Genomic DNA, 25,699 nt, shown 5'->3' with positions numbered 1-25,699 from the left:
TGAGATTATTTAAGGCTTTGTAAACCATAAGCAGTATTTTAAAGTCAATTCTGAATGACACAGGCAACCAGTGTAGTGACATTAAAACTGGAGAAATGTGCTCGGATTTTCTTTTCCTAGTTAGGATTCTAGCAGCTCCATTCTGCACTCGTTGTAAATGATTTATGTCTTATTTGGGTGGTCCTGAGAGGAGTGCGTTACAGTAATCTAGTCGACTGAAAACAAAAGCGTGAACTAATTTCTCAGTATCTTTCAGTGATATAAGAGGGCTAACTTTTGCTATGTTTCTTAAGTGAAAAAAAATGCTGTCCTAGTGGTCTGATGAATATGCAAATATACCCGTCATCTCTCCTCTGCACATGTCCAAACCAACACAATCTCGCCTCTCTGACTTTACCTTCAAACTGTCCAACCTGAGCTGACTCTCTTATGTCCTCATTTCTAATCCTATCCATCCTCGTCACAGCAAATGCCAATCTCAATATCTTTAACTCTGCCACCTCCAGCTCTGTCTCCTGTGCCACCGTCACCAACCCATATAACATAGCTGGTCTCACTACCGTCCTGTAGGCCTTCCCTTTCACTCTTGCTGATATCCATCTGTCACAAATCACTCCTGACACTCTTCTCCACCCATTCCACCCTACCTGCACTCTCTTCTTCACCTCTCTCCCACAATCCCCATTGTAAATTGTGTCTTACAATAATTAATATTAGGTTATTGCTAGAAGAATGCTAGTTGTGTCATGATATGTAAAGCCAGAGACATGAAAGATGGTGCAATTACTTTTTCACACGATTCAAACAGATTTCTAATCCCATTTTTACATTTCCTTTGAAGCCACTTTTATATTTCTACTTGTATAAAGTAACATTGCTGCTGTTGTTAATTATAGCAGATCCAAATCTCACTCGGAAGACTTTTGTGCGACACGTGAAATATCTTAAACATACTGAGAGATATAATTAAAAATATTCGGCTGTAACAATGAACATCTGAAAGGTGCATTGACGCTTTTGGAATTAAGGGGACAAAAAATGTTTTCTTGACAGGGTCTTTAATCATAGTGTAGTCACCAGTGAACAATAAAATGCGCTGAAGATTGCTTCAAAAATTTAGGTCTCTGACCTGAGTCGTTCCAAACAAATTAAACACATAAGTGGATTCGTGTTTTTCTGAGGGCACTTTAGGATGATGAAGACAAAGCCCCTGTGTCACGGTGATAAGCAGCCACAACAGTAATAAAGGAAGTAAACCTGCAGAAAAAGTGAACCTCGCCCTAATACACTCGTGTGCGTCAGCAGCGCATTAATGGCAGAGCGTGCCAGGCTGTTGAACCCGTTGTTCATAAACGTTTGGTATCTTTCAAGTCAAAGTTATTTCTTCACAATTAGGGTGTAAATTATTTTGACACACCAGGTTGTGCGCTAATGTAAAGCATTTTTGTATAAATCTTTAAAAAAAATATTGCGCATGTGTTTTCCTCCAGGGGGCGATAGCGATAGTTCTTTTTAATTGTGGCGTTTTAACTCTTTGAGGGCTGAATATTTTTTCCAAAAAACTCAGTTTTCTGAATAGCACACAAAGCAATCATAAATCAACATAAAACATCTGTTGCTATGTGCTGTGGCTGCTGTTGGCGCATGTTTGGCATCTCTGGCACCTCAGTGGTCAGCAGGAATGCACGGTGGACCGGCTTCCAGGCTGTCTTCGCACAGCAGGTAGGTGGCAGTGGCGGTCGCAGTGTGACACAATCTGGTTTGTACCTCTTGTTATCATAACTGGTGGTCCTCCCAGGCGAATGCTGCCCTTGGCGCATCAGCTACATGAAAGTGTTCAGCACCACAATCAGCTGGGGACCAGTCAGGCGATGCTGGTACCTCACTGTCATTTTTCATATCCATCTCCAGGTTGGAGTCCGACAAGTCTGAATCCTATTCAACAAAATTACGTGAAACGTCCAAAGCTTTGCACATTTGCTTTGGTCTCTTGCCAGTTGTCAATGCCATTTTAGAGGTTGTTTGCTCTTCGCAATTCACGCACACGTAGGTATTTGAGGTTAAATCAACAAAGCTATTGTGAACGCTGGCCCGGACACAGACAGACGGACATCTTTGTTTCACCCAACACACGTTTATTTACAAAGTCTATTTACAAATTGAACGTGCACCACAAACCCCAGTGCCTCCAGCACCGATTCCCCCAATGTCCAGGCCACACAGTCCTGTGCCTCTTTTCCTCCTGGCCGCCTCCAGTCCTCACTCCAGCTCCGTCCTCTTCCACCCGACTTCCACTAATGACTGGAGGGAGGCGGCCTCTTTTATAGGAACCCGGATGGGCTCCAGCTGCTTCCCAGCAATCTCCCGCGGACACACCCCCGTGTGGCGGAAGTGCCGGCTGCGCACCCGGAAGCCGTCTGGGTGTCCCCTGTCGTCTTTCCCCCGGCACTTCCTGGTGTGGCGGAAGTGCCGGGCTCCCGGGATAATAAGGCACTGGGGCGCCGCCTGCCGGTGGCCACGGGTCCCTACAGGGCTGGGCTTCCAAGCCCTTTACCCGAGGCCCCCAACATAACCAGGACGGACGCCTCCTCGCGGCCTGGAGGAGGCACAAGCCCCCCTCTCGTCCTCCTGGGCGTCCCGGCTGGGCTCCAGCCCCGGCCGGGGACCACACTACGTAACTGTCCTTCTAGCAAAAAGAATTGGAGTGGTGGCTCTGAGGCTAAGGATCTGCGCTGGTATCCTAAAGGGTGCCGGTTTGAATCCCAGTCGCTGTCAAAAGAGATCCTATTCTGCTGGGCCCTTGAGCAAGGCCCTTAACCTTCAATTGCTTCGGGGCGCTGTACAATGCCTGACCCTGCGCTCTGACCCCAAGGGGTATGCGAAAACTAACAAATTTCTAATACAGGAAATTGTATAAGGTGAAATAAAGAACAGAAAAAATGTAAGGGTGAGTTTTGTTGCAGTTTACAGCTGATTACCGTCCTCTACCTCTGAATTTTAACAAAAGTCGACATCAGCCCTGAAAGAGTTAAGTACCCTGAACCTGAACAGATATATTATAACGAGGCCATAGTGATACAGCGGTAAGAAATGGTAGCAAGGCGACATAACTTGTCAGTCGGGTTGGCCTTCTGGATGGTCCATCACTTTAACATGTGGCTGGGAGGATGTCTATAAGTAGCCCTTCAGGCACCTCTGAGGACGACCCAGTGCTGGGAGGGGTAAATATTCCAGCTGCCAGTTGACGGCATCATGTTACCATAACAACCAAGCGGGGAAAAGATGTTTCGGCACAAAACTTTTCTAGAGGAAAAGAGGAAGGCCTAAGCGAAGGTTTATGGATGTGGTGAGAGAGGGCATGCAGGTGATGAGTGTGACAGAGCAAGATGGAGAGGACAGGAAGATATGGAAGAACATGGTCCGCTGTGGTGACCCCTAATGGGAGCAGCCGAAAGAAGAAGAAGAAGAAGAAGAAGAAGGGGGATCGAGGAAAGGAGCAGAAAAAAAGGAAGGAAAAGGCTGAAGGCAAGGAGACGACTATCTACGCGTTAATAATCATCAGGATCTGACTTCACCCAGGGACGTGTGCTATTTGTGGGTGGCCACCCTGAAGTAATATATGTAATATTCGATCATTTTCCTTAATAAATAAATGACCAAGTATAATATTTTTCTCTCCTTTGTTTAACTGGTTTCTCTTTATCTACTTTTAGGACTTGAGTGAAAATCTGCTGATGTTTTAGGTCATATTTATGCAGAAATATAGAAAATTCTAAAGAGTTCACAAACTTTCAAGCACAACTGTATGCACCGATGCCAGCGCCTAACCCACCCTTCAAAGCCATTTTGAAACTCTCTTACTGGAATGGCCATCAGAGTTGTCATCGTATTACTCTTGATCTCCTGAATGCCTTCCTTTCGATATTTCCTTTATCTTCAGGTAAAGCACAAAGTCACTGGGGGCCAGATCAGGTGAGTATGGAGGTTTACTGGCTAAAAACTCCCTCACAGACAGTGCCGCGTGAGCTGGGCTTTGTTCACTGCTCTAATGCAAGCTCCGCCATTCTCACGACGGCACACAAGAAGACGCAACAACAGTAATGAACGCCACCCGGCAAGACAACGCCAATCGTCGACACGAACACAGTGAGCGGGGAGACACTGATGTACCAAGGTTATGAAACGTAGCCGAGCTGTTTGTACAGTGCCTGCCAACAACGTAAGCGCATGGTGGCAAGTTTACAAACTTAATTGTCAGAACTCGTGTTTCTCCTTAAACAAATTTTTCTTTCCACTTCTGAAAGTGATTTGTTTTTTTTTATTTTAACCATGGAGAATTTAGTTTCATTATTATCTTTCTCTGTTGTATGTTTAACAAAGGCAAATTTTATTTTTGTTTTGTTAAATGGTTATTGCGTCCATATTTTGCTTTCATATGGGCACCATCATTTTGTGGCACTATTGTCAATGTGCTATCATCTGTTGCTAGGGATGTTGCTTCTCCACACCTCACCGCCTGAGTCACAAGCCCAATTGTATTAAATCCGTTATAACAGTACCTGCACCATCCAGAGTTGGGGATGGATTCTAAAACTAAGCTCTACTAGAATTTTCAGTGCACTGACTTTTTAATATGGATTTTCAACTATGACTCAGTCAGTCAGTCAGTCAGTCATTTTCCAACCTGCTATATCCTAACACAGGGTCACAGGGGTCTGCTGGAGCCAATTCCAGCCAGCACAGGGCACAAGGCAGAAAACAAACCCTGGGCAGGGCACCAGCCCACCACAGGTCACACACATACCCACACACACCAAGAACACACTAGTGACAATTTAGGATCACCAATGCACTGAACCTGTACGTCTGTGGGAGGAAACCGGAGCACAGGGAGGACCCAGGAAGCAAACCCAGGTCTCCTTACTGCAAGGCATCAGCGCTACCACTGCGCCACCATGCCGCCCACTATGACTCTGACTTTTGTTTACTTGCCTACTCTTACAGTCCTTTTGGTTTTGACCCTCATTTATCATCTGTGTGGCGGACGGCCGGCAGCTCATCCCGGCTAGGACGCCCCTGAGATGGAAGGATGGGGTAAGGCAACTTTTCCAGGACGCTGCCTCACCCAGAATGCTACATGGTAGCTCCCCTGGAGTGTAATGGTGCTAAGATGCTTTGGAGGCACTGCTTAAAAGAAGAAGAATTAAAATGCGTCTGTGTGCTTCTAACCCATGTCTGCGTCTCTTTGTTGGGTTTAAAGGGACAACAGCGTCCTTACACCTGGTACTTTTAATTTTTCTTGTGCCCTAGTGGACTGCCACTCACTTACAGTACATCTGTTGAAGCAGACAGGCATGGCAGGGGCATCCTCAGCCCCAAAGCAAGCACTCGGAGTCTCAGTACAGGCAGCAGAATCAAGCTTTATTGTGTGGCGCACATACAGACTCAACTCAGATGCCACAATTGGTGACCAGCTTATCCTTTTATTACAATTCTTAATATTTTAGCCATTATTCTTCCTCATCTGACTTCTAGCATTCCACTGCTCTAGTCCTGCCTCTAATTAATTCCCCCAATAATTCTTAGTTGAGGGGGTGTCAAAGCCCACTCTGTCCATCTTATCTGCTTGATAAGGACCATTCTCGCCCCCTACTATCTCAGAGCTAGCTACCATAATTTACGACCAAAGAGTTCACATTTTGACATCCCTCTCTAAGCGCCCATCCTTTCTGCTCTCTACTTGTTGTGATGTGAGATTTTGCGTATAACTTGATAAATGCTTTGTATGTCTTTATTTGTAATCTAGGCAAAGCAATGTAATTTAGTGTTACTTTGGTGAGAGGTAGTTGTGTTTAATTTACGACTAATTTTACGACAGGATTTGGGGGGATGTGTCTTAAACCAGTTTGATGAGTATTTCTCTGCTAAAGTCTTTCAACCCCCCTGCAAGGAAGCCAGGATGTTTAACATGGAGGTTGCAGGTGTTAAGATGTACTATTTCCCCCATTGGTCTGAGATATGGCTGACTGGATTGGCTGTAGGGGCTGGATAGAAAACCTATACATTTGCTTGCTCAACCACATTCTCTCTCTCTCTAACTAACATATGATGAAGAAGCATCTCTCTTGCTAACCTGTGATGATGTAGAAGTATCTTTCTCTTACTAACAACTGAAGAAGACCATCACACCATGAACTGAAGACAACACAATCAGCCATTTTGAACAGACATGTGGCTAAAAGCTGAGTACCAACGATGCCTTAACTAGAGACACTAAGTAACTACAAGTCTGTGTGCCACCTGAATTACACATCACCATTTTATCAGGTTGTATGGTTGCTAATATTCAAATGTACTTTGCATTTTGTTATTATTTATGAATATTATCAATAATACATTATTTTATGTGTAACTTAACTCCTGCTTGTCTTTTTACAACATCTACTTGCCTGAGGTTATAGATATAGAAGGGAAGTTGGGGATAAGGCATATACAATAATACCTTATAAACAGTGGTAAGTCTGTGAGATTAGGCATTCTAAGGTTGCATATTAATAATACAATCGGGGATAGTAGAACAATATACAGTATATATCACTCTACCAAGATAAAACACTACTGTAGCAGGTCTGACCTCTGGCTTATGAACTATTGGTGGCTTGTACAAAACTAGCAAAATCCCCGTGCTTTGCAGCGGAGCAGTAGTGTGTCAAAGTGTGAAGAAACTCTACCAGATAGTGCACCGCGTCCTCTAGTTCTACAGACTTATAGGTTTTTGTTTCGAAAGTTAGTTGGTGAAGTAAAATGGCGTTTATATGTGAAGTCATGTCATTCTTTGGTGTTCGAATAGCTCTCTCCCTCAACCATGAGACGTCCTTTTCTTGCAGATTTCATAGGTTGGGGTAAACATTTTCAATAAGGGGTTGAAAGGAGGAGACAGAGATTGTTAGGAACATTGACTTTACACTTCTGTTCAATTAAATTGTCATCACCTATTTTGATGAGGAGAGCAGCGAACTCTCCGGCTTTTTTGTCGCAGTGCCTCATGTTTATTCTTAAGGTAAGAACGTCGGTGTTAGGCCATAGGTATGAAGACTTCAGACATGCATGTGTTCCTCTTGGGACAACTGGTAAGGTCTGCCGGAAGTCTCCGGTCAGCAAGACTGTCAAGCCTCCCATCATTCTTGTCATGTTTCTGATGTCTTGTAGGGTCCTTTCTAAAGCCTCAGCACCTGCTCTGTGTGCCATAGTGCATTCATCCCATACAATTATGATGAAGAGCTTACAATCGTGCAGTGCCTGCGCCATGGTGCTCTGCTTGGATATGTTACACATGGGAGAATCAGTATGGATGAGGTTTAGAGGTAGCCTGAAAGAAGAATGAGCACTCCTTCCACCCTTGAAGTGGTGGAGTAAAGAATTAGGGAGCAGTGAGCACAAAGAAAAGTGGAGGAAAGTAAGGAAGCGAGTGAGGAGGCACATGAGCGCAGGATGTTGTTAATGTATATAGGCAGGGAGCCAATCACGTGGTAGGGGGTACGGACACTGGTGGTGCGGAAAAAGGAAGGGGGACTGGGGAAAGCCCTTGTGTGTTTCTGCCATGAAATAAATCCTCTGTTAATGGAAATAAAGAATGAAACCACCAAAAGGAGAGGTCTGTTCCGAAAGTTCCTTACGGCATAATGGTGAGATCCGCCAAGAAGAAGACATTATTTTCAAAAGTTCGTTGTGGGGCACAGCGCGAAATGAAACATACTTAACGTTTGTCAGTACAGTGTAAAGGATGAGCATGGGAAATTTGGGCTTCCTGCGTATATTGGAAGTTGCAGAAATAGTGAGGAGGGGTTTCCCCTAAATCTATATATACAGTTTAGGGGGTACACCCGTTTCTCCCCCCCTTGGGTGTTGCAATAGGACATGAAACATACTTAACTTTTCAGCTTCTCACCTATATGGAAAGTGGGAGAATTAGTGAGGAGTCAGTGAGGGCTTTGCCTTTTATATGTAGAGATAATAAAAATATATGTAGCAGAAGCCTTTTTAATTCTAACTCTTAAATCCTAAAGCTTAGTGAAATATTATATCTACTTGTCTCACATGCGTATAATGCTTTTCTACTACGTGCAAATTACCAATTTTAAGAATACAATTTTCTATACAACCTTCTCAAACCCAATAGTTGACAAAGGCTTTAAAATAAAAAGAGGTCTATTAACAGAGAAAGAGGAAACCATCAAAATCTTTGCCCCATGGAAACAAAACCTTTAATACTTAAAGATTTATTCAGAATTCAAAAATATTTTTCAAAAGAGATCACAGGCAGGAATAACAATGAAAAGTAAGTGAACAAGTCAAAATGCCAAAAAACAGTTACTGTATATACTTGCGTATAAGTCGACCTGATAAGTATAACCCGACTCAAAAATGTGACACTTACATTTTGTTTTTTTACATCTTCTTGCTTCCTCCAATCTCGCACCAGTTTTTCAGACACATCAAATTTTGTTGCAGCCTCTGTCTCAGATTAGCATGAATATATCACTCCTGGGCAGCACGGTGGCGCAGTGGTAGCGCTGCTACCTCGCAGTTAGGAGACCCGGGTTTGCTTCCCGGGTCCTCCCTGCGTGGAGTTTGCATGTTCTCCCTGTGTCTGCGTGGGTTTCCTCCCACAGTCCAAAGACATGCAGGTTAGGTGGATTGGTGATTCTAAATTGGCCCTAGTGTGTGCTTGGTGTGTGGGTGTGTTTGTGTGTGTCCTGCGGTGGGTTGGCACCCTGCCCAGGATTAGTTCCTGCCTTGTGCCCTGTGTTGGCTGGGATTGGCTCCAGCAGACCCCCGTGACCCTGTAGTTAGGATATAGTGGGTTGGATAATAGATGGATGGATGGATATCACTCCTGCAAGCGAACTATGATACTTAAAGCGATGAGAGAAATCACAAAATAAACCAGCAAATTATAGAAAAAAAAAACAATCTAAATCCGTTAAGTAGTTCTCTCATTCGTTAACTAAGCTGAGGTAAGATACGCCCTCTCAGGCCTTGTCTCCCTCTCCTCAGACCGCGGCCTCTCTCTCAGATTTGTGCTAATAAATCAGTACTGGAAGCGAACTATGAAACTTAGCGTGATGAGAGAAGTCGCAAAATCAACCGAAATGTTCCAGCAAATTGTAGAAAAAAACCCAATCTAAAACCATTAAGTAGTTCTCTTGTTCGCTAACTAAGCGGAGGTAAGATACGCCCCCAGGGCACTGTCCCCCGCTTCTCAGACTGCTGCCTCTCACTTGGATTTGTGCTATTAAATCAGTACCGCAAGCGAACTATGATCCTTAACGTGATGAGAGAAGTCGCAAAATCAACCGGAATGTTCCAGCAAATTGTAGGAAAAAATACAGATTTAAATCCGTTAAGTAGATCTCTCGTTCGCTAGCTAAGCGGAGGTAAGATTTGCCCGAGGTTGGTGTGTGAGGGCCCCGCCACTCTCCCCTTGGCCTGCTGCGGGTCCCTCGAATTCGTGCAGATAAATTGGTACTGCAAGCAAACTATGATACATAGCATATTGAGAGATGTCACAAAATCAACTGGAATGTTCCGGCAAATTGTAGAAAAAGACCCAAACTAAATCCGTTAAGTAGTTCTCTCATTCGCTAACTAAGCGGAGGTAAGATACGCCCCCAGGGCACCGTCCCCCGCTCCTCAGACTGCTGCCTCTCTCTTGGATGTGTGCTATTAAATCAGTACCGCAAGCGAACTATGATCCTTAACGTGATGAGAGAAGTCACAAAATCAACCGGAATGTTCCAGCAAATTGTAGAAAAAGACCCAAACTAAATCCGTTAAGTAGTTCTCTCATTCGCTAACTAAGCGGAGGTAAGATACGCCCCCAGGGCACCGTCCCCCGCTCCTCAGACTGCTGCCTCTCTCTTGGATGTGTGCTATTAAATCAGTACCGCAAGCGAACTATGATCCTTAACGTGATGAGAGAAGTCACAAAATCAACCGGAATGTTCCAGCAAATTGTAGAAAAAGACCCAAACTAAATCCGTTAAGTAGTTCTCTCATTCGCAAACTAAGCTGAGGTAAGATACGCCCTCTCAGGCCTTGTCTCCCTCTCCTCAGACCGCGGCCTCTCTCTCAGATTTGTGCTAATAAATCAGTACTGGAAGCGAACTATGAAACTTAGCGTGATGAGAGAAGTCGCAAAATCAACCGGAATGTTCCAGCAAATTGTAGAAAAAAACCCAATCTAAAACCATTAAGTAGTTCTCTTGTTCGCTAACTAAGCAGAGGTAAGGTACGCCCCGAGGCAGACACGTGAGTGAGGAGGGCCCCCCTCCCCATAGCCCGATGAGTCTCTCTTGGATTCATGCTAATAAATCAGTACCGCAAGCGAACTATGATCCTTAACGTGATGAGAGAAGTCGCAAAATCAACCGGAATGTTCCAGCAAATTGTAGATAAAAAACAGATCTAAATCCGTTAAGTAGTTCTCTCATTCGCTAACTAAGCGGAGGTAAGATATGCCACGAGGCAGACGCGTGAGTGAAGAGGGACCCGCCCCCCCTCCCCAAAGCCCGATGAGTCTCTCTTGCATTCGTGCTAATAAATGAGTACCGCAAGCGAACTATGATACTTAGCGTGATGAAAGAAGTCACAAAGTCAACCGGAATGTTCAAGCAATTTATAGAAATAAACCTGAATCTGTTAAGTAGTAGAAAAGCAGACAGACATACAGACAGACAGACGTTGGATTTCATGTACATAGAGGTGACTCTCTTCAGAACACAGTTCCACGGGGCAAATTAATAAACACCATATGTTACACACATGCACTTAGAGGACACCTTCAAGGCTCTGTAGAGGTAGAAGGTTACACTCCATGAGGGTAGGGGGCGCTATCACTAACCACTTCTCCTCTTTTACCTGCAGCTGCCCAGAGGATTTGTGACCACGCCCTGGGATCCTGAAGCCCCGCCCTTGTGGGCTGAGCACTATTAATTCTGCTCCAGAGATGACGCAGACATTCACTCTGAGGAGCCCGTTAGAGGGAGAAGGATGCAATTTAGATAAAGGAAAGGGAAAACAAAGGTGATTGTAGCCAATTTTATTTTGTTTATATTGTCTTTTTATTTTGGAATTAAAAAGGGAATGCCGGGTGGGTACCTCATTCCTTGCTCCCATGTCCAAGTTATTGTTGACACATGGCTGTCAAGCAATAAATGTGAAAAATGTCAAACTCATCCTTTAACAAAGTGCAAGTGCGTTCAGCATATTTTCTCGCATCCAGTGTGCCATGAGTCCTGTCTTTAAATATCTTTGAGCTGAATTGGCTTGGTTTTGTGATTCTTTTTTTTTTTTTTGCATCTTGGCTTGTACAACCTACACCTGGCACCAGTGAATTACTCATTTGACTGGCATGGAGAGGGCACGATTTTGTACTTTCCAACATATTCAGTGTAGATGAGTCCGACTTTGTGAATATCCCTCACTTGAGGAAAATTAAAATCAACAGAGTGCAGAAGAGCCTGAAAGAAAAGAAAAAGCGTAAGTGTACACCTGGTGCAATATGCCAGTCACAGGGATGAGGGCATGACAGGGTGCAGCAATGAAAAAAAAAACAAGAAAGAGAGCCGTAGACATGATAAGCTGCAAATGTAGATGCAGTGTGTGCTGGATTGTTTCACTTTATATCAAATAAGTTACCTTCAGCTTAGACAAGGATTCGGTGGCGCAGTGGGTAGCGCTGCTGCTTCACAGTTAGGAGACCTGGGTTTGCTTCCCGGGTCCTCCCTGCGTGGAGTCTGCATGGGTTTCCTCCCATAGTCCAAAGACATGCAGGTTAGGTGCATTGGCAATTCAAAATGTGTGTGTGTGCGCCCTGTGGTGGGTTGGCACCCTGCCCAGCATTTGTTCCTGCCTTGTGCCCTGTGTTGACTGGGATTGGCTCCAGCAGACCCCTGTGACCCTGTCGTTAGGATATAGCGGGTTGGATAATGGATGGATGACGTCGGTGCTGAGATGCGCACAAGCAGGACGTTTTATTTTGTGTTTTCTATTTGTAATTAATTTAGACAATTTTGCAGAGATCTGGTCTCACTTTGATATTAAAGAGACTTTTTCTGTTGATCAGTGTCATAAATGTCAAATTAAACCCACTGTGATCCAGTGTTGTAGATCATATGAACACCTTCAAAGAGATGAATACGTTTGATAGGCACTGCACATTCTTAAAGGCTGATACAGCATAATAGGAAAAAGAACATCTATTAAAAAAAAAGGGAAAGCAAGCAATGGAACATAATAATAAAAATAATAATTAGAAATAAAACATATATTGTAAATAAAAGAAAATAATTTCATTAGCAGGTTATTCTTAGGAGTTCAAAGCCTATTAAATACACAGAACATCGTGGTGTACTGATTGCTGTTGATCTTCACTGCTGCCACCCCTATACAGTATACCTACTCCCCATGGCAGTGAATGAAAGCTGGCAGAATGCTGTTTTGATTTGACAGCATTGGGAACAGCAATGCCCAGTAAATATGACCTGCTTCTTCAAAATGTCTTAGATGACTGACTGGACAGGTGTGAGTAGGAAAGCTCAAAGCCTTAGCCAGGAAAGCCACACCATTCAGTGAGGGCAATGGAGAAAACGCATTGAGCCAAAAAGCAATGCCTGCGTCATAGTCAGTGTGAAACAGTATGGAGTGGCTGATGAAGACCAGCATAACTGTCAGCATGTCTCAACAACTAACTGATCCCGGGGGTCCTAAGGCGAGAGACCCACAGCAACCTACCATGATGTTTGGAGGGTGAAGAAAGTGACGTCACCATCTCGCCACCCTGAGACTTGAACAGCCTTCATTTACAGTCGATTGCCTTGGTAAGTCTTACAGCTGAAATCCGGCAAACAAATGGAAACAGATGGAAGGAAAGTATGGTGGGAATAAACGATTGATGTCACTTTGATTCCCTGTGGGCCGTGTTAGACATCAAGGACCAGAGAGCCACCTGATTGCTTTCATTTCTCAAAACTGCTTCATCTCTAGGCAGGAAACAATCCTGGACAGTGCAGTCCATCTTACGGTACACTTACTCTCTGCATCATTTGGAAATGGTTAGTCACTTGTTATCTGTCCTTCTTTTTGTGGCAACCTTGCTAATGGTAATGCTTGACTATTGAGAGTGCCATCCTGATGTCCTGGCATTAAAAGAACACAAGTCCAGAATGCAAGAAAATTATTCTGTAATCTAAAAAGTGAGCCCTGAGGGCATCTGTTATGAATGGTGCAATAAAAATAAAGATTGATTAAGTGAAAGGAAAGGGGTTTGGAACACAACACGATGAGAGACAATAGATAGATAGATAGATAGATATGAAAGGCACTATATAACAGATAGATAGATAGATAGATATGAAAGGCACTATATAATAGATAGATAGATAGATATGAAAGGCACTGTATAATAGATAGATAGATAGATAGATAGATAGATAGATAGATAGATAGATAGATAGATATGAAGGACACTATATAATAGATAGATAGATAGATAGATAGATAGATAGATAGATAGATAGATAGATAGATAGATAGATAGATAGATAGATAGATAGATAGATAGATAGATAGATAGATAGATAGATAGGTTGTAGCATTTCCTTAGCACAGAGGTTCACTGACGCCTCCATTTTGTCTTTTCTTCTGCTTTGTTTTACTAGCTCTTCCCTCTTTCCGGAGTGTTCTGTTATTCTCAGGTGACACCCTCTGTCTGTTGTACTGTGGCTTTTCTTATTTTTTTTTTCTGGTTAGATATGTTCCCCTGCCCGCCCATCTCCTAGCTTCTCCTTAGTTCTCGTTGGCACATCTATTGTGCCTTTGGCATTGCTTTGTCTAATGTTGCTCACTGGCTACTTGTTCTGGGTGCACTTCCATTTTTCTTCTTTTTATTTTCTCAACAGTCTCTCTTTGCCACAAAGAAGCAACATAAACGAAGCCCTGGCAAAGGCAAATATTGCCTATGGGTTAAATGTTTGCCAGTCCCTGTGCCATCTGAGCCGCTCCCTTTAATCATTTGAGCACATGGCGTGTGTATTCTCAGGAGATGTAATCACCATGACAACTTTATCAAACTAAACAGTACAATGCAGCAAGACAGGGAGACAATTCAGGAAGCAATTCCATATTCCTTTTTTCTTTTGTTTATTTTGAATCTTCGTGGGCCAAATACAAAAGACTGATCCAAAAAGAAAATGGCTAGGAAACAATAGAAAATCTTAAATTCGACAAAGACAGGGGTCAAAATTGGAGCCATTAGGTTGAAAAATGGGCAATCAGAGCAGCTATTCTGTGTGGCAGATGGAAAGCCAGCAGGTGCCATGGTGTGATGGGACCTCACTTCCCATCATGCATGCTCTGCAATGATGCAGGCTGACAGGGAAGGGAATTAGTGTGTCGGAGCAGGTACTTTCAATCCATTAGCCAATACTCAATATCTGCACACACGCACGCACACACAGATGCACGCCACTGCAAACCCTTTTTACAAAATGACTAAGGGGGGGTGGTGCCCCACTACTTCAAATTAAAGGAAAATGGGGTAAAAAGAATCAAAAAAGACCTGACCCTCACACTCCAGAGCCTAGAGTGACTGTTAATATTTCTAACAAAGATGTGCAGGTCTGCTGTCCCTTGGGGGGTTTGGTACAAATAAAAAGAGCCTTTAAAAAGAATTGGCCATGATGTCAACGATGTGTAAAACACCATTCCCATAGTATAAGAGGTCTGACCTGTCCGTCTATAATATCTCTTTAGTGACGTAAGTATTCATGTATTGGGATGTCAATTGAATTAAGCTGGCTTATTAATGTTACGTTATGTTATTTCCATAGAGTTGAACTGTAGACCTACAGGGTGTCATGATGTGCCAGCTCATAAAAACTCAAAAGGGTGCTGGGCAATCAAACTGAAAGTGCTACAAGAAGAGGGGAGATCCCACCAGAACACAATCAGCCTGGTCCCAAATTTAAGAATCAGGCTTGACAGCCTGCACTAACGGCAAAAGGACGAAACCGAAAACGATATCACAGTGGGGAACCAGTAAACTCCAGGGGCATAACAAACAAAATACCAGCTTAGAACCTGTTAATGTGACAACCCACTTGCCATCATATAGGGTGGCACAGGGAAACAGGAAATTTGGGAAGTAGGGGTTGGCAACCCTGAGGCGTCGGCAGTTGTTTGGGACCTCGTTTAGGACCCCTTGCCATCAGTTACAATGGAGCAGTGGAGTGGTGCTCAACGAGCGTTCGCTGTGAAAGCCTTTTATAAGAATGGTGATCGTGTGACCGCTGCGCAAAAGGAATTGCCAGTTAGGATGTCATAATCGAGTCCAGTCAGCTCATGCGATTACAACATGGATGTGTAATTTCAAAGAAGCACATTCAGCCTTAAAAAAGAAGTCCCCAGGTGGAGCCATTTCACATACTGCCCGACAATCAATGGCAGCTATTCGACGATTGCTTGGGAGGTGCGTCATTTCAGACAATGGTGACATTTAGTGGCCTCTGAGATCCCCTCTGTGGGAACATCTTAAAAGACAAGCGTACTGGACACGTCCTGCCACCATAGCTGAACTCAAAAATAGGATCAGAGAGGAAATCGCTGGCACTCTTCTTGACATGTGACGTCCACACCAGACTGTCAGAATGTGTGCGGAGAAATGGACAACACCTTCATGATGTTTTCTTCAAAACATAAAAGGAATTTTGAATGAATATTGATTACCATCATTAATTGCATATCCTGTTGTGGAAATAATGGGGTCCGACCCCGCTCCCCAAACCCGAACAGAGACAGGCAGACCACCCAAGTGAAAAAGCAGCACCCTTTTATTTCTTTTCTTGCCCTTTTTAGCACACAGTGCACAAATCACCAACAAATCAGCTCAGTCCCTTCTCTCTCCTTTCTTCTTCTCTCTCTCTCTTTCTTTCTCTTCTCTGCCACCTCCACTCCTCTCCACTCTCCACACAAGCGTTGTCCTTCACCTCCCAACTCTGGCTCCCCCAGTCGTGTCTGCTGGCCCCTTTTTTAAGGCTCCAGGTGCTCATTGACACATTTGTGGCAGCACTTAAGGATGTGGTGGAAGACCTGCTGAGAAGGGCTCAAAAGCTGCTGCAGCACCCCCTGGCAGCGCCCACGGATCCCAACGGGGCTGTATCCAATGCCAACTCCCACTCCCATGGAGCCCTACTGAAGTCCGTGGCACCGCTGCAACCTGGAGGGGGGACGCTGCCATCTGGTGTTCTGGGGGAGGTAAGGTTCTGGCCGTGCTTCCTCCCCTGGTTATTCTAGGGTTGAGGCATCCTGGCCGGGCAAGGGTCCCGGCCATCTTCCACAATACAATTCATCATTGAATGTATTTCATTAATGTGTTTGTTTGTGCATTGAACGTCAATTGAGAATTTCCCGTTTCCCTGTGCCACCCTGTACAATGTTCCAAAACAACTTTCTCAAACATGCTTAATTTAATTTGGGGTCCATGGGGTGCCAGAAGTGCTTGCCTCTTTGCAGGATGCAGACAGCGTTGGACAGGATGCCAGTCTATTTCAGGACCCACTCACACACACACACACAGTACAGTATGTCGCCAATTTTAAAACACCAATCACATCTTTGGGGATGTGGACCAACAAGGCAAGAACTTGCAGACTCCACAAGAACAATGGCCAGTGCAGAGTATGAGCAGAAGGCAGCAGCACTAACCACTGCTTCAGTGTGCCACCTAATGTTTCAACATTGTTTCAACATAACTGGCCGATGTTATGAGTGGTGTTAAGAGTGGTGTTCCACAGAGGTCAGTGCTAGGGCCGCTGCTATTTTTAATATATATAAATTATTTAGATAGGAATATAAGTAACAAGCTGGTTAAGTTTGCAGATGATACCAAGATAGGTGGATTAGCAGATAATTTGGAATCCATTATATCATTACAGAAGGACTTGGATAGCATACAGGCTTGGGCAGATTTGTGGCAGATGAAATTTAATGTCAGTAAATGTAAAGAATTACACATAGGAAGTAAAAATGTTAGGTTTGAACACACAATGGGCGGTCGGAAAATCGAGAGTCCACCTTATGAGAAGGATTTAGGAGTCATAGTGGACTCCAAGCTATCAACTTCCCGACTGTGTTCAGAAGCCATTAAGAAGGCTAACAGAATGTCAGGTTATATAGCACCTTGAGGTGTGGAGTACAAGTCACAGGAGGTGCTGCTCAACCTTTATAATGCACTGGTGAGGCCTCATCTTGAGTATTGTGTGCAGTTTGGGTCTCCAGGCTAAAAAAAGGACATAACAGCACTAGAGAAGGTCCAGAGAAGAGCGACTAGGCTGATTCAGGGCTACAGGGGATGAGTTATAAGGAAAGATTAAAAGAGCTGAGCCTTTACAGTTTAAGAAAAAGAAGATTAAGAGGTGACATGACTGAAGTGTTTAAAATTATGAAGGGAATTAGTACAGTGGATTGAGACTTGTATTTTAAAATGAGTTCATCAAGAACACGGGGACACAGTTGGAAACTTGTTAAGGGGAAATTTCGCACAAACATTAGGAAGTTTTTCTTTACACAAAGAATGATAGACACTTGGAATGAGCTACCAACAGTAAGACGTTAGGGACTTTCAAAACTCGACTTGATGTTTTCTTGGAGGAAACAAGTGGATAGGACTGGCGAGCTTTGTTGGGCTGAATGGCCTGTTCCCGTCTAGATTGTTCTAATAATAAGCTTCTAATAATAGTGAAACAATAACAATACCTCATCACACAATTATTTGTATGTGTATTGTCACAAAAAATGAGTCACAGACATCATGAAGGTTTGGGACAGCCACCCGTATATTACTCCCAGGCTGCAAAATTAAACAGAGATGTTCACAGGTTTGAGTCCAAAATAGCACTGATAGTATGAAGGTAAGATGGCGGCTTTAAAGGGCAGTAAAGGAAATGATGTCATCGGGGCCAGAACCAGAAATGATGTTGTCGAGACTGGAAGTGACATCATGATTGGTGGCGGAAACGGAACATGGCGTCATCAGATCCGGAAGTGACGTCGTCATTGGTACCGGAAAAAAAATCGGAAGTGATGTCATCAGTGGCGCCGGAAACGTAAGTGATGTCTTTGGGACCGGAAGTGATGTCATTGTCGGCGCTGGAACCAAGTAGGATTTCTCGAGAATGGTCTGCAAGAGACTGAGAGAGACAGTTAGCACACTTCGCTACCCCCTGGTCTGGCATATAATTGCCATTTTGTAGGCCCTTTAGCTGTCTCCCATGCTCACGTGTGTGACAATGTATATATTTAACCCTGTTGGCATGTTGGCACAGGGTTTAGGCCTGCTGCCGCGCAGCTCCATAGTGCTCACTCAGTCTGCCACTTTAGAGTTTGCATGTTCTCCCCGTGTCTGCAGTTTCGTTTCCTTAACACAGAGATGTGTAGTTTAAATAACTTGTCATTTCTAAACTGGCCGTGAAGGAGAGTGAGGCATCCTGAGCATGAGTGTGCTCTGTGACCAATCCACCACTCCTAATGGAATGGTCCAGAAGTGACTTTTGTAAGAGGCAGCAGAGTGGATGGATATTCTCAGAAGACATTGATCTAAACTTGCCAAAGGCATAGCATGACTTCTTGAAGAATTCTAAACCAAGAAGCTTGGAGAAAGATAATTCCCCGCAATCAATACATCTGACAGGAGTTCATGAAGGCTGGGATTAAGATTAAACGTAAATTGCACAGGTGTCACGTTGGCTTTTGAAATCCATCAGAGTTTCATCAAAAAAAAAAAGTTATACCGTCCTCCGATCAATAGACACATTCAATAAGCCATGAAATTTTGACTGCAGCCCAATAGCCCAGAGTGAAAATTGACAAGGAATAGCATTTTGACCGACTACCGACACGCTCCAGCTTCTGGGATCTTCAAGGTGGAAATCTGCCACGGTGAGCGATTTTAGCAGGCAGCCACTTGCTTGTTTTTGAAAGAAAGGAAAATGTGAACAAAGTGCAGAAAGAAAAAAAAAAAACTTGCCAAAGTGCTATTTGAAGAGCGACCTTTAGATACAAGATGTGAAAAACTGATTATAATATTCACTCTGTGGCTCATTAAATACGAGCCCACGTCTCCACAAAGTCATCGGGGTGCTGCCACCTCTCGATCTCACACTGCTAGTGTTATGAGATGTAGTCCTAGACATGGCGAGAGGGGAGTATGAGGTCACCAAAAAACCACAAGGCCGACGAACCTCCAATGATCCCAATACAAAATCCACAACCAAAATCCAAAAAACACGAACCAATATCCAGAACCAAAAATATCAAAAGAAAACAACATCTTAAGGAATTCTGACAAACAACTCTCAGTGATCCAATGGCAGTGTCTGTTGCTGAAGCCTCCAGATAAAGACAAGGGGAGGAGCCTACAGCAGTGATGCCAGGGTGGCCCCGCCTCCTGGGGCTCCACCCACAAAGTGCACAGAATGGAATCACATTTTAAAGACACAGGACATGAATACAAAAACAGCGGAAAATACCTGAAAAATCTGAAAAATGAAAATAAAAATAAAAAACAAAATGCGCAAAAATACACACCCATAGGTACTATAACAAACAATAATTGATGATGGTCATTCCAGGCTGCCATCTGCAACCAAAGTGAAGAAGATCACACTAATGGACACAATGCATATTACACTTATGTATTCTTATATTGAACTAGAGAGCTTCACCTCCCGCTCGCTTCGCTCGCCAACCCCCTGCCTGCACTACGTGCCAGCAACTTCGCGTCTCTGCCACTCGCGTATGAGGATTTCACTTTCACCAAACGACAAAACTTTTGTTTCTTGTGGATACGCCTCTTCATTAGGAAGAAACACTACTTTTCCCTGATGGCAACATGAATTAGACGATCTACAAGTCTCCGACTTAAACTTTAACCCCTTGTTGCCTAAATTTATTTACAAACATATAAACAAATAGTGTTTTTGCTGTCAGGCAGATGCTAAATTAAGAAGGAGGGTCTAGCTGCAGCCTGCAATACCTATGACATTGGTCAGGTAATACCCACAAAACGCACTTTGAGACAGATAACCCTCCTACAACTCTAATCTTAACCACAATGTAACGGGGCCCTAATGCTAATCATAGTCTAATGTGATGGGTGTTATAAGACTGACATTGATGGTGTTTCGTGATGTTGGGGTATTACATGACTGACCTCATAGGTACTGCGGTCTGCAATTACACTTTGTTGAAATTAAGAGGAGATTGTTCATTTGAATATAGCACACAAGCAAACAATAAGCTGGTACGTATTTTTATCTTACCACAACTTACCTCAAATTTGGATAATTTCTCGAAATTAGTAGCCAAAATCCATGTGCACAGCCACCCCAATGCTTCATTTCTATATAGTTTCCACTACGACTGCTAGGTGGCGTGACCAGTGCTTTCAATACGATCCTTGGTTATATCGAATACGCATCAACTGGAATTTGCGGATGCATACGCCACCTCAACGCGGTTTGAAGTGATTTCGCAGCAATTGTCTACAAAGGGGTGAACGCTAAACTATATCTACTGTACATTGTATCACCTATGTCCATATACTCGATCTCTTTTCGCTTTTACCTTTTCGTCAATATCGCATTGAATTTTGATTCCGTGTTTGGAATTTCATCGTGACAATGCAACGTATAACTGCCCGTGAGAGAATATCGTTTCTTTCTCTCTACACGAATTGTGTCTGACAGTAGCATTCACACAAATGAGAAATGATTGAACTGTGTGCGTGGTTGTAAATGTTTTAGATGTGACGGGACTTTTCCAAATCTCTTTGCATAAAGTCTTGTCTTGCGGGGCTTGAAATTTTCTCTCGCGGGATTTCACTTTCGCTTTCACCAAACAACAAATCTTTTAATTCTCACAGATGGGCCTCTTCATTGGGAAGAAACACTACATCTCCCTGATGGCAACACAAATTAGATGATCTACAAGTCTATAACTTAAAGTTTTAAATCCAAACAATATATTCAATCTCTTTTCGCTGTTCCATTATTTCACTAAGTAATAATTTCCGTTTGTTAGTGCTAATGCGATCTTTACTATCAGTTTTCTGAGACTTTCGAATTTTTGTACTTCCATTATCACTAACCTGCTCTGCATGTGTATCGCGCCAATGTTTTTGAATTCTTTACGATGTTCTACTTTGTCATCTACTCTTTGTCTCTTTGTCATTTACTCTTATTTCCGGCCCCCGTGTGGTTAAATCTCTTGGCACAAAGTCTCATCATGCAGAACGTGAAAGTGCCTTTCTGAGAAAGTCACGTCTCGTCCCAAGATTTTTTATTATAATAGAGAGATAATACTACTACTAATAATAATAATAACAAGGGGGCTTTGCCCCTGCTTGCTTCGCTTGCCCACATCCCTTGGGGCACGCTACCCTCCAGCCACTTTGTGTCTCTGCCGCTCACGTCGTCAATGGGCTGAACGCACATTGAGGAAATGCGGTCTGATCAGCTGTTGCGGCCGAGCTGCGTGATCTGCTTGTCGCGCTGCGCGTCGATCATTTAAAAGCCTGTACAGCAGCTGTCCTTCGGTCTCACTGCCTTGTCTCACGGGATGTCAAATCGTCTTCCGAGAAGATCACATATCATGTCCTTCCAAGCCTTTCAAGATTTTGTTTGATAATAATAATAATAGAAGAACTGCAATAAACTAATGCTCAAATCAAATCAAATTTCATTTGTAACAAACAATTTTACACATACTTACACGTACTTATTTGCTGAACTCAAAAACTTTACATTAGAAGACCAATACAAAAAGACTTTACACAATAAATGCACCACTCTGCACACATCAATAAAAACCAACATGCACAATGACATAAATAGAATGCATTGTATTAATATGAGACTATATGTTAAATAAATACCTCGCTTAATGTAAGAGAATTAACAATAGGGCGTCATGTAGCTCTAGACATGTTCTTCGTTGAAGATGTTGATGGACTGATCCTCCTCAGTCACTCTGACGTGGTCTTCAGGCAGCCGTAACGTTTCCCTGACCTCAGCACAGAGAAGACGCCATTACGGGAATGGCCGCCACCACTAATAATTAGAATTTCTAGAAATTGTGAAATGTTGCGTAAATGCAAATATTTTGTTGTCCTGGGATCTTTGGATGTGCTTGACGTTAGCTGTGGAGCTGATTTCCATATTTCCACGTTTATGAGCTCAGATGCCCTATTAGTATATGCTGGGCCGTCTTTAATTGATCAAAACCTTGCATCTTTTCTACACGTAAATGATCTGGCATGAAATAATTACCTCCCTATACCTTCAGGAGTTTGTTTAATTTTTTTCTAATGGCTTTTTTATCTCTCTCTTTTTAGGCTGTCAACACATTAATGTGTTGTTTTGGAATAAAGGAAAAAAAAAACAAAAAAAAAAAAACAAATCCTGTTATAATGAAGTGTCAACAGTGGCTTATCGCGTCATCTTTTTTCTGCCTTAAAGTCCAACTTCATAAATGCATTCCGCCCCATCTGTGTAGGTCAATTATGTCCTAAATGAGAGATAACAACAGTATCAATTGGGATAAACAAGTGTGCCTGAATTATATTGCAATTTAATCACAGTGTTACTTGAGCTCAGTTGCTCTCTAATTAAATGCTAGCTGCAATTTAATACAGCTTTAATTGGATTAAAATTTCTATTCAGTCACCAACTGTAGGATATGTGCCGCCATCTGCAAATTTGAATGTGCTTAAGAGTTGACCCCCTTTACATTTAAGTCATCTACGTATACAGATCCAAACCAAACAGGACAATCTGGAAGTGTCTGCGTCTGATCCACTGGTAACACTTTGATGCCACTTCCAAGATCAGGTTAACTCGTTTAGCCACCACAGACAGGCACTGCAAACCCAGAACGGTTGTACGTTTAGATACAGCAAAGCACAGACAGAGCAAAAATGAAATGTTACTTATAGTGGGAGTTGTAATACAAAAGTATTCATGTCCTACCAGCAGAAACAAGTACAGTAGAGATTTTCATTTCCAAACATGTCCTCTTGACATTCCAGACCTGGTGACTCTTCTGAATGAATCATTGGCAGGACTGTCAGGGTCTTTGGGAACCACCAGAGGGCACTGGTTTGTGTACGACCCAGAAGTGATTCAAAGGATTGAGGCAGGAAGCAGTTCTCGGTTCAACTTTAAAAGAGAAACTGCTGTCGCACCTAGGGGAGTCAGAGTAGGGAGGGAGTGGGAAACACTGAACTAGTAGACGGACGGAGGAAGATTTGGTTTGATTTATTGTTGTGGCTGATCTTGTGATGGTGTTGTGGATAAATAAATATCATTTTATCCTAAAAGTGTGTTGAGCATTGCTATGCCTGAGTGTTGGGCTCAAGGGCAACCTCTAGTGGTTATAATATATATATAACCAACATCCTCTGACCCTCACCTCATCAATCCCCCCCCAACGTCCACCTACCCTGTCCTACTTGCCTTGGATTCCTGTATTTTTCCTCTGATGATGATTCCTGACCAGGTTAGGAATAAAAAACAATTTTAAGATTCATTTTCTCCATTTGTGAATTTCCAGCTACAAATACGCAAACCATATCACAGACCTGTATATGTATTTAGTGAAATAAATGAGGTCAAAATCAAGAATCAGTTAAAGGTGCTAAAACACAGAACATAAAGAGGAGCTCCTGAGGTTCTGCTCAAGTGTGATGGGTGACGTGACTACCTCCTTCTGGTGCTGATTTAGAATGCTGAGTCCAGGAAGTGATGGGGCTTGGTGGTGATGACCCAGAAGAGCTGTCACTCGTCTTCTGGCAAATGTCACTCTGAACTGTAGATTGAAATGAAGGTTGCTTTAACAACTTTGCCCCCTCTCATTCCAGAGGGTGTATTGCTCACCTGTCAGGAAGCCTGAAGATGTTTCTTATTTGCACATGCATGACACAATGCACATAAATATATGTATATTATTTCTATTATATATATATACTGCTCAAAAGAATTAAAGGAACACTTTTTAATCCGAGTATAGCATAAAGTCAATGAAACTTATGGGATATTAATCTGGTCAGTTAAGCAGCAGAGGGGGTTGTTAATCAGTTTCAGCTGCTGTGGTGTTAATGAAATTAACAACAGATGCACTAGAGGGGCAACAATGAGATGACCCCCAAAACAGGAATGGTTTAACAGGTGGAGGCCACTGACATTTTTCCCTCCTCATCTTTTCTGACTGTTTCTTCACTAGTTTTGCATTTGGCTACAGTCAGTGTCACTACTGGTAGCATGAGGCGATACCTGGACCCTACAGAGGTTGCACAGGTAGTCCAACTTCTCCAGGATGGCACATCAATACGTGTCATTGCCAGAAGGTTTGCTGTGTCTCCCTGCACAGTCTCAAGGGCATGGAGGAGATTCTAGGAGACAAGCAGTTACTCTAGGAGAGCTGGAGAGGGCCATAGAAGGTCCATAACCCATCAGCAGGACCAGTATCTGCTCCTTTGGGCAAGGAGGAACAGGATGAGCACTGCCAGAGCCCTACAAAATGACCTCCAGCAGGCCACTGGTGTGAATGTCTCTGACCAAACAACCAGAAAGACTTCATGAGGGTGACCCAAGGGCCCCATGTCCTCTAATGGGCCCTGAGCTCACTGCCCAGCAGCATGCAGCTCGATTGGCATTCGCCATAGAATACCAGAATTGGCAGATGCACCACTGGTGCCCTGTGCTTTTTACAGATGAGAGCAGGTTCACCCTGAGCACGTGACAGAAGTGAAAGGGTCTGAAGAAGCCATGGAGAACATTATGCTGCCTGTAACATCATTCAGCATGAGCAGTTTGGTGGTGGGTTAATGATTGTCTGGGGAGGCATATCCATGGAGGGTCACACAGAAAGCTACAGGCTTGACAAAGGCACCTTGGCTGCCATTAGGTATCAGGATGAAATCCTTGGACCCATTGTCAGACCCTATGCTGGTACAGTGGCTCCTGGTGCACGACAATTCCTGGCCTCATGTGGTGAGAGTATGCAGGCAGTTCCTGGAGGATGAAGGAATTGATACCATTGACTGGCCACCACACTTTCCTGACCTAAATCCAATAGAACACCTCTGGGACATTATGTTTTGGTCCATCCAATGCCACCAGGTTGCACCTCAGACTGTCCAGGAGCTCAGTGATGCCCTGGTCCAGATCTGGGAGGAGATCCCCCACAACACCATCTGTCATCTCATTAGAAGCATGCACCGATGTTGTCAGGCATGTATTCAAGAACACAGGGGCCATACAAAGTGCTGCGTACAATTTGGAGTTGCTGCAATTAAATTTTGGCAAAATGGACTAGCCTGCCACATCATTTTTTCACTCTGATTTTTGGGGCGTCTTTGAATTCAGGGCTCTGTAGGTTGATCATTTTCATTTCCATCAAACGATGTGGCATCCTTTCGTTCCTAACACATTACCCAGTCTATATCAGTATAGATATCCAGGAGGATTTCTTTTTCCCATTGAGATCTGATGTGTTTTCAAAGTGTTCCTTTAATTTTTTTGAGCAGTTTATATTAGAACATTAGAACAATCTGGATGAGAACAGGCCCTTCAGCCCAACAAAG

Source organism: Polypterus senegalus, chromosome 12 (assembly GCF_016835505.1).
Source record: "Polypterus senegalus isolate Bchr_013 chromosome 12, ASM1683550v1, whole genome shotgun sequence".
Taxonomy (NCBI): domain Eukaryota; kingdom Metazoa; phylum Chordata; class Cladistia; order Polypteriformes; family Polypteridae; genus Polypterus; species Polypterus senegalus.
Note: the sequence above shows the minus strand (reverse complement) of the source record.